Consider the following 12037-nt stretch of genomic DNA (forward strand, 5'->3'; position numbering starts at 1 on the left):
AGCCCGTATTTATAGGCAGGGTGACGGCCCTGGGATGGGGCTCGCTTTGGGACCGCAAAAGACATGGGGGTGGCAGCTGGCTGTAACGTGCGCCAGCACGGCTGGGAGGGTGGAGGCAGTTCCTCTGGGAAGAAGCACGAGGGCTCTTCTGGGCAGAAGGTTGGGAAGGGTCTCCCAGGAGCTGGGGGAGTTCGTCTGCTGGTGTGAAATCCCCCTGCCAGGCGATCCAGCCCCACTCTTGCAGCCTCAAGGAAAGAGGGCTTGTTTCGGGGGGGTGGGGGTGCTTCCAAGACGATTCCAGTTTCTGTGCAGTGCATTTGTCAGAGGCTGCTAATCCTCTAAGAAGCCCCAGGTCTCGCTCGGCGAAGCCAAATGTGCACTTTGGGCTCTGATAAATATTCATTGCTGAGTGGTGGTTTTGAGACCCTACAAATTAGGATGATGGAGGGGAGCTGTTTAAAAGTGCTAGGCTGGATGTTTTGGAGGGCAGCCTGTGACAGGGCTTCCTTTGGCGTCCCCAGGACCCGCAGTATCTGATTATCCGCATCTGCAACAAGACTTTTTCCTTCTCTAAATCCACCAGTTAAAACCTGCTGGTCCAGCCCCAGGCATGCAGCTTGCTGGGGAGCAGGACCTGGTCCGTGAGTGTTGACGTGTCGGGCCTGCAAATGCATCTGCGATCCAGAGCTGCCTTAATCTCGCCTGAAATGCTCTGGGCTCGCTGCTCGCCGCGAACACGTGGACGTAAACCTGACGCAATGCAGCAGGGAGGGTTAAACTCAACGGCGTGACACCCGCGCCGGGGTCTCGGCATGAAATAATATATTTCAATAACTGCTGCGTTAGCCATGGAAATTTTTATAGCCAGAAATCTGTTAATCCCGAAGAAAATAACATTGCGCGGCAATGAACGTGCCCCAGCCCCTTTGAAGTGGTTCCCTCCGGGCTCCTCCGATGGGTGCCCGTGGGTGGTGTGAGGGGAGGGTGCCCAGCCAGGCACCAGGGTGGGTGCTGCTCCACACCTCCCCAAGGCTCTCCCAAGGTTAGATGGTTCTTTTTCTTTTTTTCTTTTTTTTTTTTTAATTTCTTTTATTGTTTAAAGGAGAAAGAGGCTGCTTCTCGCTCTGGGCAACAAGTCAAGTCTTTGTGCTTTAAACGAATGTCTCCGTAGCAATGGGAGCGCTGCAGGGGAGGGAGTAGGGTCCGGTATTAAACATACAGCCTGAGCGCACAGGGGGCAAGAGTTCAGCCCGTGCCAGCAAAACGTCCTGCTTTTACGAGGGGATTTGGATCTGTGCTGAGTGGAAACTTTCTCCTAAGGCTGGTGCATGGTTGATCTCTTAGGGGCTGCTCTGGAGATCACTGAGGGAGTTGGGAACTCATTTGTCCCCCCTGCCTGGATCTTACGTGCAAAAACGTCGGTGCGAGAGGCGAAGCTGCCCTGGAGAGTTGTTTGCTTTCCCCAGGGGAGGCAGGGGTGGGTTTGCAGCTCGCGGGAGGGCAGGTAGCTGGGGGCACGAGGCTGCCGCCGCCCTGCCTGGGCTCCCCCGCTCCGGGCAGAGGTGCCGGCGGGTGCGCTGCAGGGCTCCCTGGGGGCTGCGCAACGGGGCTGGCTCCAAAAGCCATTTTCTCTCTTGTGGTCCTTATCCAAGAATCCTGGACGCTCTTTTCCAAGTAAAGTTCAGCTTAAGGCTTTCGGCTGCAAAACCAACCGTTGCTAAGCAAGGAAGAACTATTAGCGAAACTCAGTAAGTGGGAATTGAAATGCACTTGCCGTTAAGTAGTAATGGCTTTGGGGAAAACACAGATTTGGCGACAATGCTGCTGGAAAAAATAGCGTGTGTGCTAAAAGCCGTGTGTTCAGGGCTGTTGGTGCCCTCGCAGCGAGGGGACTGCACCAGGTGCTCTGGGATGTTTCAAGGGGACTGGGAGCTGAGCTCGAGCTCCTGGCAGGGAGAGGCCGGGAGTTGTTTCACACTGTTTCCCCCGGAGTAAAATGTTGTGATGCCTGATGAAAAGGTGCAATAGCACGGGCGTATCTGGGAATTTAAGTGCTTTCCGCCCGAATAGGGGAAGAAAGGCTAAAGCCTGGCCAAGGCAGCAGAAATCTGCTCCCGTGGGCGCGAATGCCGTGATCGCCTCAACATTAAGGAAGAGCAACAGTGTCACATCCTATGTTGGTATAATTACAGTAATGCATAAGTGGGAGGGCAGGAATTGCTGTTTTCAAGAGCCTTGTCCCCAAATAGGTGGTATTTTAGCAAGGGGATGCTCTTCAGGCCACCCAGATAAATAGTGGGAGGAAAACAGTGATAGATTTAAAAAAAAAAAACACCGAGCAAACCCAAGCAGGACCAGCTGGTGTGGGTGGCTGGCGCTTGAAGCTGATGCTCTTTTGTCCGGCCTGCAGACAGCAGTGACCCATGTGAGATCTGTCAACAGCAAATCCAACTCCAAGGAAACATCGCGTATGAAAGGAACCTAAAACAAGAAAATAATTGAGATATTGGTTGGTATTGGTCAGTCTGTTCTCAAACTGGCAGATTTACCTGAGATCCTAAAAGCTGAAACAAAGGGCTGTAGATAGGCTGTAGGAACATGAGAGGAAGCGTTGAAGGAGAATACCCAGAGACCCCACAGTAACTCTACCAAGAGACAGAGACTTTTAAATGCCAGTAAGTGTTTGCTCCCAGGTGGAGCAAATGCAGACAGTGTGCAGAAAGTCAGTTCAGAGACTCTGGGAAGCCTGGTGCTGGCCAGATGAGTGTGTGGTGTGGACACGGCGCAATGGGATGGAGCTGTTTTGTGTATGAATGAGACAGCAATTGCCCTCAAAGTCTGCCATGGGGTTTGGCTGTAGAAATGAATGTGTTTGCATGAAGATGCCTGATGCTAGGAGAACAGAGATAGGTTCAAAGCGAAAAGAAATGCCTTGCAGGCCATGCCTGCAAACAAGACTCGGTCAAGTTGTCCAGTGACAGGCAATAGATAGATAGTCAATAACACTGGGCACTTTCCAAGGGAACCCAAAAGGCTGATGGCATCTGCTACTAACGCTGTACATTGGGATGTACTGGTGTCTGCAGGTCTTAATGAAGATGTGAACAACCAAATGTGAGTCCTGGATGTGCCTGGTGAGGGGCAGATTAGGCTCTCCAACCTGCAGGCAGTACAGCCGGTCTCCCATTCAGGGGCCTTGAGGTGTTAAATCATGTTGTGGTGGGTTGACCTTGGCTGGCAGCTAAGCCCCTACCCAGCCGCTCGCTTGCTCCCCGGGAGTGGGATGGGAGAGAAGTGGAAGGGCAAAAGTGAGAAAACTCATGGGTCAAGATAAAGACAGTTTAATAAGTGAAAGGGCCGGGGGGGGGTCAAGCTGCAAAGACTTGGCTAAAGAGCATTGCAAAGCAAAAGGAGGAAGAAGGAAAAGCGGAGGAAAGCGATGGCGAGCCATCCCTGAACGGAAAGGTGCTCCTGCAGGGGCTGCTTGGGGAACAGCAACGGGCAACAAATCTCTGGAGGTGCATGAAAACCAGGGCTTCTCAGCAGGGCTGTGCCATGCTGTTTGCAGGATAACAGAGAATATATTCTAATAATTGTGAAAGAGATAAAAAAACAACTGTAGGGTTGTGGGGAAGTCGCAGTCTGCCTTTTTTACAACAACATAACTTAGCAAAAACAGCTCCTGCTGAGGATTGAGAATATATTCATATTTCACGGCTGTGCAAATAACGTGTCTCACAGGCTGCGCTAATGAACGGCGTCAGCAGGGAAGAAGCAAATCTAGAAGAACTAATTACAGGCTCTGAGAAAAAGGGATCATCTCTGTGTTTGCTGAGGGGCTTACTGGGTTGGCCCGTGGGATTTCTGTGTGATTATAAGGATGTGGAATCTGGGAAGCCACCTGGGAGGTGATTGCACAGGGCTTAGATTTGTTTCTTGAACTCTGTGTCCATCCTCTTACGCTACCCAAACCTGAGAGCGCCCAGAAAACCTGGGGCTAACACAGAAGCAACCGGTGCTTGGCCAGGAGACCCTCAAACGCTCCACAGCTGCAGACCTGGGACCAGCTTCTCCTCTGGGACCAGCTTGGGGCTGCGCAGGAGCAACAGCAGCAGCACGCTGCTGTCTTGCGCTTTGCTCTCTGAGCTCAGAAAGGGACTACGAACCTTTCTGGGAGAGCCGTAGGGTTTTGTTGAGGGCAGCGGGAATGGTGGAGGCCTGCTCTCCATCACTACCGGCTACCTGTGTGGGGAGCCCGTCCCCGAGCATCCTGCGCATCCCCAGCCCAAGGCAATGGGGCAGCAGCTGCAGCCACCCACCGCTCCAGCTCCCGGAGGAGAGGGCCGCACAGTGCGTGCTTCCAGCTGGAAACAGCTGGAAGGAAAACAGATGGGGCTGGAGATGAAGCAAGGCCAGGAGGATGAGCACAAGGAGAAGCAGGGCTGCCCGCAGTGCTGGCAGCGAGGTCCTGGTCTCGGCTGACGGCAGCAGCTCAGAGCTGCCCTCCGGGCTAAGGCACTGCTTGTGCTTCACATCTTCCAGCTTGGGGACAAGCCTCCATGCACGGAACACCCCTGCTATTCAGGCCTGGGGTGACTGCGACGATGGGCCAGGTGTCTTCTGGATGTCCGCGAGGTTAAAGCAAACCTCCCTCCCCTCCCCACGTTTAAAGCACACTAAATGCTTCAGTAGCAATAACAAGATGTAAGGGGCCAGGTCCTGAGAAAAGGTGGTGGCACGTGTTGCTCCCCTGCTGCAGGACCTCTCTACCTGGCCAAGCTGCTGCTCCTCTGAAGGGAGCGTATGGGGGGTTAAACAAAACCACCCCAAAAGCTCAGTCCTGCATTGCACGCACAGCAGCGCTGGGGAAAACATTTCTTCCCGTACCGGTCTGATCGCACAGGCAGAGCATCGGGGTGCAGCAGCCACAGACACGTACCCATTATCTGCTTTATTATGGGTCTTTTGAGTTGTTTTCGTCTATTCTTTCATTAATTCATTCCCCTGCCCCAAGGGGGAAAGGTTTGGAATCTGCAAATTCAATGCAATTTAAAAAAAAAAAAAAAGGTGGGAGGGGGGTGTCACCACTGTGCTTGGGAGGACGCGGGTATGGACAGCATCGTGCATTTGTATTTGTGATCTAGCAAAGCACAATTATCAAATGGTCAACAGTTTCAGAGGGCCTGCAGGAACAAGAGACCCGTTTCCCATTAAATCAGGCAGCAATTCCTGTGCTTTAAAGGCGATTAAATACCCAGAGTCCTTGAGAAAGCTTTCAAAATTTCACTCTTCAATTACATGTTTTAGTTTGAAGGAGAAAAGGGAAAAAAAAACCCAACTCTCTCTTTCCCCACTGCATAGAGAAATTTCTGAAATCCTCCCCAATCCCCGTGAATAATACAGCCAGTGCAGGCTTAGCAACCGCCTTTTAGCCGGCTGGGTTCATTCGGTGGTGAGCGACAGGAATTTCTGGAGCCTCTTTATCCAGGAGGTGGGTCTCAGCGCTGATGAGGGTCCCTGCCTGGCCCCCAAGCCCAGCCCAGCCTTGGTAGGGCTGTGTTGGGTCTGGTCTCAAATTGTTTTCTGCTGCACTCCGGGAGAAGGAAGATTGCAACCAAAGGGGATAAAATATGTCTCTGGGAAAGGTGGAGAGAACTTTTTCTGTGAAAGGGAGGAAAGTTGAAGCGGAGACGGTGGAAAAGTTCCGCTGAGAGCCCCAGGCGTGTCCCGAGCCCATCAATAACCCTGCCAAGTCTGGGGAGCGCCGGGCGAACGCTGGTGCAGCCAAGAGGAGAGGGTCTGCAAAGCTCCCCCGGCTCTTTTCGGCCCCGTTGCTGTGGGGATGTCTGCAGGCTGGGGCAGCCAGGTTCCCAACCCCACCTCCAAGGGACGCAGCTCGGGAGGAGGAGGAGGAGGAGGAGGAGGTGCACACGAGGCTGCCGAATATCTGCAACTCAAACCACAGAGTGGCTTCCCATGGCTCGGGCTGGAACCTGATCAGGGCTGCTTGGTTTCCTCTGGGCTGATTGATGATGGCTTCTAATACGTTGATATACTTCTCCCATTTTAGGGGACGGTTGATGCTTAGCATGTGGTTGGTGAAATGGCTCTGTGTTCGGCAGCATAACAAATCGTCTTGGCCAGGTTTATCTGTTGGGCTTCATTAGGGACCTCTGTTGCGCCAGATTCTGGGGGTGCTGAAAATGAGACTTGAATTGAGTTATTCCTTGCGGGTTGCAGGCTAATTCTTCTTTCATCTAAAGCCTTTTCATATTTGACCTCTCTCCCCCTTATCTGCGACGGGTAATTTGATTTTCACTGTTATTTCAAAACAATTCCTTTTGGTTCCCTTTGTGAGTCAAGAAAGGCAGGATTTAAGGACTTAAGTATCACAGGCTGCTTCCAAGCTCTGTTTTGAAGCGGCTGGGGGGGCAGGGAAGGAAGAGCGATCCAACCAGAGCAGTAAAGTATCTGCAGATTTCATTAGGGCTCCTCCAAAGCGCATCTCGGATTCGCTCTGAGAGCGCTGGCGCGGAGGCGCGATGGATCACGCCACGGGCCGTCAGAGCCCTTGTTCCTAAGGATCCCGGCTCAACGTGACGGTGCTGCTGGTCTGTTTAGCAATTTATTCCTGGTGCGGTGCCATACGGCTCCTCTAGTTAAACTGCGCTGGCATTTGTTTCTGGAGGCAGGAAAATAACACACAAACACGCAACTTCACGGCTCCCAACCTCCCCGTAGTTGAAAAACAGGGCACCTTGATTTTTGTCTTGGAGTCTGACGTGGCTTGTTTCCCGAGTTCACTGGCAGGGCAGCCGGCAGGTAGCTTGCACAGCCCTCGCCGAGGGGGAGCCGGCACTGCCAGCCGGGCGGTCGAAGCAGCGTTGGCAGTCTGGGGAGAGGTTGAGCGAAGCCCATGCCAAAACCCTGAGGGCCATCCCATCAGCGTGGAGATGCTGGAAAGCCGTCCCTGAGAGCAAATGACCTCCTAATAACAGGCAGACCTCCTGCCTAAACTCTCGGATTTAGAGCAATTGCAAAAAAATTGGCAAGCTGCGAGTCACTTGGACTTGTAAGGGCTGGTGTTGAAGGCAGTAGGGCATCTCTGGAGATGTCTGGGTGAGAGAGGTTTTGCTCATCCCCTTTCTCCCTTGTCGCACCACAGGACAGGTTTCTACTATTCCCTTGCCCTATCTGAAAGAGGTTTTGCCTGTCGCATCCTCAGCTTTGGGACCTCGGGGCATTGGAGTTTCACGACAGAGCACCTCCAACAAATGCCAGAGGAAATTAAAAATTACTGCAAAAATGCTGTAAAAAAATGCATTGGCTGACAATGCTCAAGGGCAGCTCTCAAAGCAAGAAAATCTTTCTTGAGAAACTTAAAAATAATCTCCCACTTTGGGGTTTTTTTTAATTTTCTTTGGGCAAAATAAAAGATGTTAGCCCAAACAAACACTTCATATTTTGGCTGGTTGCTGGAAAAGTCAAGTAGAATGGGAAAAGGCACGTTGACTGCCACCAAAACCGTCTGTTGGCTTGAGCAGCCTCGCACTTGCCCTGACGGGTGGTTGGTAAGAGCCAGCATATGGTTCACGTGCTTTTCAAATTTTTAGTTGAATTTTCTTCTTTTCCAGACAACTTGGATTTCTCTTGGAACCTGTCTGGCAGGATTTGGCTTCCAGCCTGCTTGGAGCCGGGGCCCACAGAGATTAATGACATGGAAAATGAGCAACACTGACCATAAAACTCTGAAATTGTGGGAAAAAGGCAGCTTAGAGCCAGCCTCTGGTGAGGAGGCGTGTGACTTTTTCAGGGATGGTGTTTGGAGAGGCAAAGTCTCCAGCAGCTCTTTCGGGGCAACAGCCTTGTATTTAACAAGAGCGTCTTTAAAAAAGCCTGACAACCCCTCTCATGAAGGAGCTGGAGTGCCTCGAGTACAGCAAGTCCTTTCCTTGCCCTCCTAAAGGGTGTGATCCAGGTTTCCGTGGTCGAGAACGTGTTCACAAAAACATGGGACAGCACGGGCTATGGCAGGGGATCAGCCAGAGGCAGATCTCCGATTGCCTCTCCTGCTGCCGAGAGGGCACGTCCCTGTCCTGTTCCTCCGTTTTCCTGCCTTTCCCCCATGTTGCCAGAGCCGTGACAGGCATCCTTCATCACCTCCCGAGGGTTTTCCAGTGGTACCAAAGCTCAGGACTGGGGACTTGCTGCTTCTCCTTGGGATGCAGAAAATCTCCAGTCCGGTGTGCCTTGGTCATGCATTCAAGGTTGAACTGGTGATAGGATGGAGGTTCTCCCCCCAGTTTGGACTGGCAGGGCGAGTCGGGCTGTTTGGGGTGTCTCAAGGAGCAGGAGGCAGGCATGGCCTGGCCACGTTGTCTCAGCTGAGGAACAGGGATGCTGGCGGTGGCCGTTCCTCCTGGGTGGGGGACTCCCCACAGACTGGCTCCATTGGGTCTCCCAGCTGCAAGCAAGGAAAGCGAGTCATCTCCCTGGCACAGGAAACAACACAAAGATTAATTTCAAAATCACCTCTCGTGTAATGCTGGTAGGAAAAGAGTTAGCAGGCAGGGCTGGAAAAGACCAGCCAGTAAGGGTTCCTCTAACACCGGTCATGGGAAACCAGCACCTTACGAAGCCACTGCCATGTGGCAATGATGCCAGCCTTGCTTTTCCTTGAGAGCTAAAAGAGGGAGACTGCTGAAATTCAGGTTCAAAAGTTTATTTGTGTCCAGACAACCTGCTCTCCAATGGGAAAGTCCTGTGGGTAAAGGTGCGGAGGCAGGGGGAGAGGAAACCCATGCGTGTTGTATCTGAAATTTTCCATGAGCCCCTGGGTCATATGAAGCAGAGCTACGTGGGGCTGTCTGGACCCCCTGCACCCTGGGGCAGGGTGGGAGCTGCCCCAGACCTGGCCTCATGTGCCTGCCTGTGTGTGCATGGGCCTCACCTCCTCCCAGATTTTGACTGCCTTCCTTGCAGAACAGCAATTCTCGGTTATAAAATAGGGTGACCCTTAATCAGGAACCCCTTAATCAGCAGGGGTGGCATGTTCCTCTACAGGCTGTGCCCAGAAGTAGCGTCCTAAAACCTTTAGGCAGCAGGAATGATGCCTGCACCACCAGGCTTCTGCCAGACCTCTAGTTAAACAAGAGAAGAGAGCCCTCCAGAAGTGGCAGCGCTAGAAGCCTTTATTCATTACAAAATTCACCTAGAAACACATTTTAGGGCTTCTTGTCCTAAAAGAAGGGGCTTTGTCACCTCTTACTGCAGCAGGACAGCTTGGCCATGGCCACGCTCTGTGCAAGAGGGACGTGAACAACGAAGCCGAGACGCTGGACGCCTGCCGCTGGGCTTAGCAGCCCGGTGCCATCTGGAGAAAGCAGCTCCGCTGTTCAGGTGAGTTGTTATCTGTGGGAAGTGGTTATTTTCTAAACTCTTGGCCTGGGAAGTTGCTTCTCCAAACAAATTACAGTTTCAAGGAAACGTGTTTGCAAAGGATGGAAGGTTTGAGGTGGGTGCAGCAAAGCTGGCGGGCGATGCACGGTGTGGATGTGGGACGAAGGGAAAAGGTGGTTTCCACTTGTTTGGGTTTGCCTTTCTCCTACGAGACGGGTGACATGGGACTGCAAAGCCACGCGTCTGAGCCGGAGATGAAGGAGCACCAGTGCCACAGCTCAGGTTGTGCAACACGCAGCCGCTCGAAGGCGTTTTGTCACTTTGTGCCCATGGGTTTTAGTGCTTGTTGTCTGGCAGGGCCAGCAGTGTCCTCTGAGACCTCCCTCTCCCTGCGTTCCGATTCCATAATCCCAACGGAGAGAGAAAAAACTCATTTCTCTCCCTCTCTTCCCAGAAGCACACACAGCTCCGAGCACGGGTGGCGGTGGTGGGCAGCAAGTCCAGACCTGGTGCAGAGCAAACAACTTTTTGTTTTTCCTGCTGCAGTTTCATTTCTCTGAGGTCCCTGTCGCTGCCAGCCCCCGGCACGGAGGCTGCTGGCCGTCCCTCCTGCAGCACTAACGTGGACCCATCCCTGGGAGGAGAGACAGGTACGTGATGACGGGTGCCCCTCTAAATCTCCCATCCACGTTTCTCAGCGTCCTGCCTCGAGCTGGGGTGGTGGACGTAGGCATGAGATAAATCAGCACGGTAGAAGCTTGGAGAGCAGTGATTTAGGATGCCGGTGCGCGTCCCTTTCTGATCGTGACCCTGTGAAGGCGGGCGTGCCTGCAGTGGCGGAGGGGGGACAGGACCGTTTGAAGTCCAAACCACCCGCCTCTCCCTTTCAGCCCGTTAAGCCAGGGCTGAGCTTGATCGAATTAGCGTTCCCTGGCTGGAAGCGGGGTGAGGGCAGCCTGTGGCCCAAGCTCAGTGGTCCTGTGGTGCGGGTGGGGGGTTGCGCATCGGCCACAGCCCCCCCGGCACCCACGGAAGGCAGCACCACGGAGCATCTCCACCCCGGAGGTGATGGGTGTGGGGTTTGGTCCTTCGATTATTGTCTTTAACCCAACCCGGGCAAACAGTAAAAAAACTGGTGAGCAGGGAAGATGAGGATGAATGAGTCCTTAGATGGGGAAAGGTGGAAATCACCTGGAAAGATGAAAAATATATATATGTATTTATATGTATATTTATATATATATATAAATATATATAAAAGTCTGACCTAGCCCTGAACTTTTCTGGCAGGGAAGCAAAATTCATGAGGAAATATAGCACAGCCTGCAATTCCTCATTATATCAGTGGGAGCGACATTACTGGGACCAGTAAATCTGCCAGATGGCAACAGGGGGATTAGGTGGGAAGGTGGGACCCGCGGGAGGGTGTTGCGTCTCCCCTCCCCCAGCTCCTGCTCCACCCCCACCTTCTTCGTTAAGGAATGTTAATCATCCCGGCTCCCAAAGTGCTCTCGGAGGTTAGCTTATAATAAAATCTTTATGGTGTTTAGAGGTTTGGTTTTTTTCTTTTCCCTCTCTACGTTGCAAGACGGTTGCGTGCAAGGCTTGGGAGGACGGCAGCTCAAAGCAACTATCCCGTAGGTATTCCCGGGGTCTCTCCAGCCGCTGGAGACCTGAGGTGAGGAAACTCCCGGCAGTGCTACAGGCACCTGGTGTGATCATACGGACTAAAATTTGCGCTGGCGTCGGGCTGCGGCTCCCCGTTTGTTAATAGGAATGCATGGTGTGGCACCGCACGACAGCATCCGCGTGACTGGGATGAGATGACTGTGGGCTACCTCCTCCCATATTGCTCTGAGCATCCTGCAAGCCCTCGGTGGGCACCCGTTTGCTCATCGGGTGGCTTTTGCCACGCTGGGGCAAGCTGGGCTGGGCTCAGGCTGCAGCCAGCCCCACCTCCGCACGCCCTAAGGCTGCCCATCCATCTGCCGGAGCGTTTTAAAGACACTTTGAGAAATGTAATCTTTTTGAGATCACTGCCCTCATTTAGGTTAGTCTGCAAGCAAGGAATGGGCTCAGAAGTTATCTGGAGGGCAGGGGAAAAGAAACAACCAGACAGATACATGCCTCGTTAATCCCAAAAGCCTCATTTGCTTAAGTAACCAGACCAAGGTTAGGGTCGGTCCCAGCTGGGTGTTGGCTGCACCGTGCTTTGCAATACTTCTGACACATCAAGGAAGAGCTTTTTCAACAAGCGCATCAACAAACAGAGCAAAATAAAAGATTAAAAAAAATCAAGTGACTGGCAGAGAACCCAGCTGGCTCCTTCGTCCCCGGGTTTGTTTATTTTCCGTCGTTATCGAGGTTGTCCTCGCCTCTCCATCGTTCCAGGAAAAACCACGGCGCGGTCCTCCATCCCCAGCCTTCCTCCTGCTTTCCCTTCAGCCTCCGTTTCCTCCTCTCCCTCCCTGGCATCCCGTGCGAGCCGTGAAGGATGGGCTGTTTCTCTGGAGGGGAGGAGGAAAAAAAGTGCTTCCCCCAGGACCCGCTGTGATTTCTTGTGAGTGTTTACAAGATTCATCCTGGCAAAAAGCAAACAGGCGGGGGCTGTGCCAAGGTATGATATCACGGGGCTGAC

At 52.8% G+C, this 12037-nt stretch overlaps 1 protein-coding gene across 1 annotated transcript in view; it reads left to right on the forward strand.

Moving 5' to 3' along the window:
- The window catches only part of HDAC4 (histone deacetylase 4), a 279148-nt gene extending 269278 nt beyond the window's left edge, over nt 1–9870 (forward strand). Inside the window, exon 28 of the transcript XR_012777014.1 lies at nt 9854–9870. The gene's annotated coding sequence lies outside the window, so the exon portion shown is untranslated. The remainder of the gene's footprint in view (nt 1–9853) is intronic.
- Nucleotides 9871–12037: the final 2167 nt, after the last annotated feature.

Source organism: Mycteria americana, chromosome 9 (genome assembly GCF_035582795.1).
Source record: "Mycteria americana isolate JAX WOST 10 ecotype Jacksonville Zoo and Gardens chromosome 9, USCA_MyAme_1.0, whole genome shotgun sequence".
NCBI lineage: Eukaryota > Metazoa > Chordata > Aves > Ciconiiformes > Ciconiidae > Mycteria > Mycteria americana.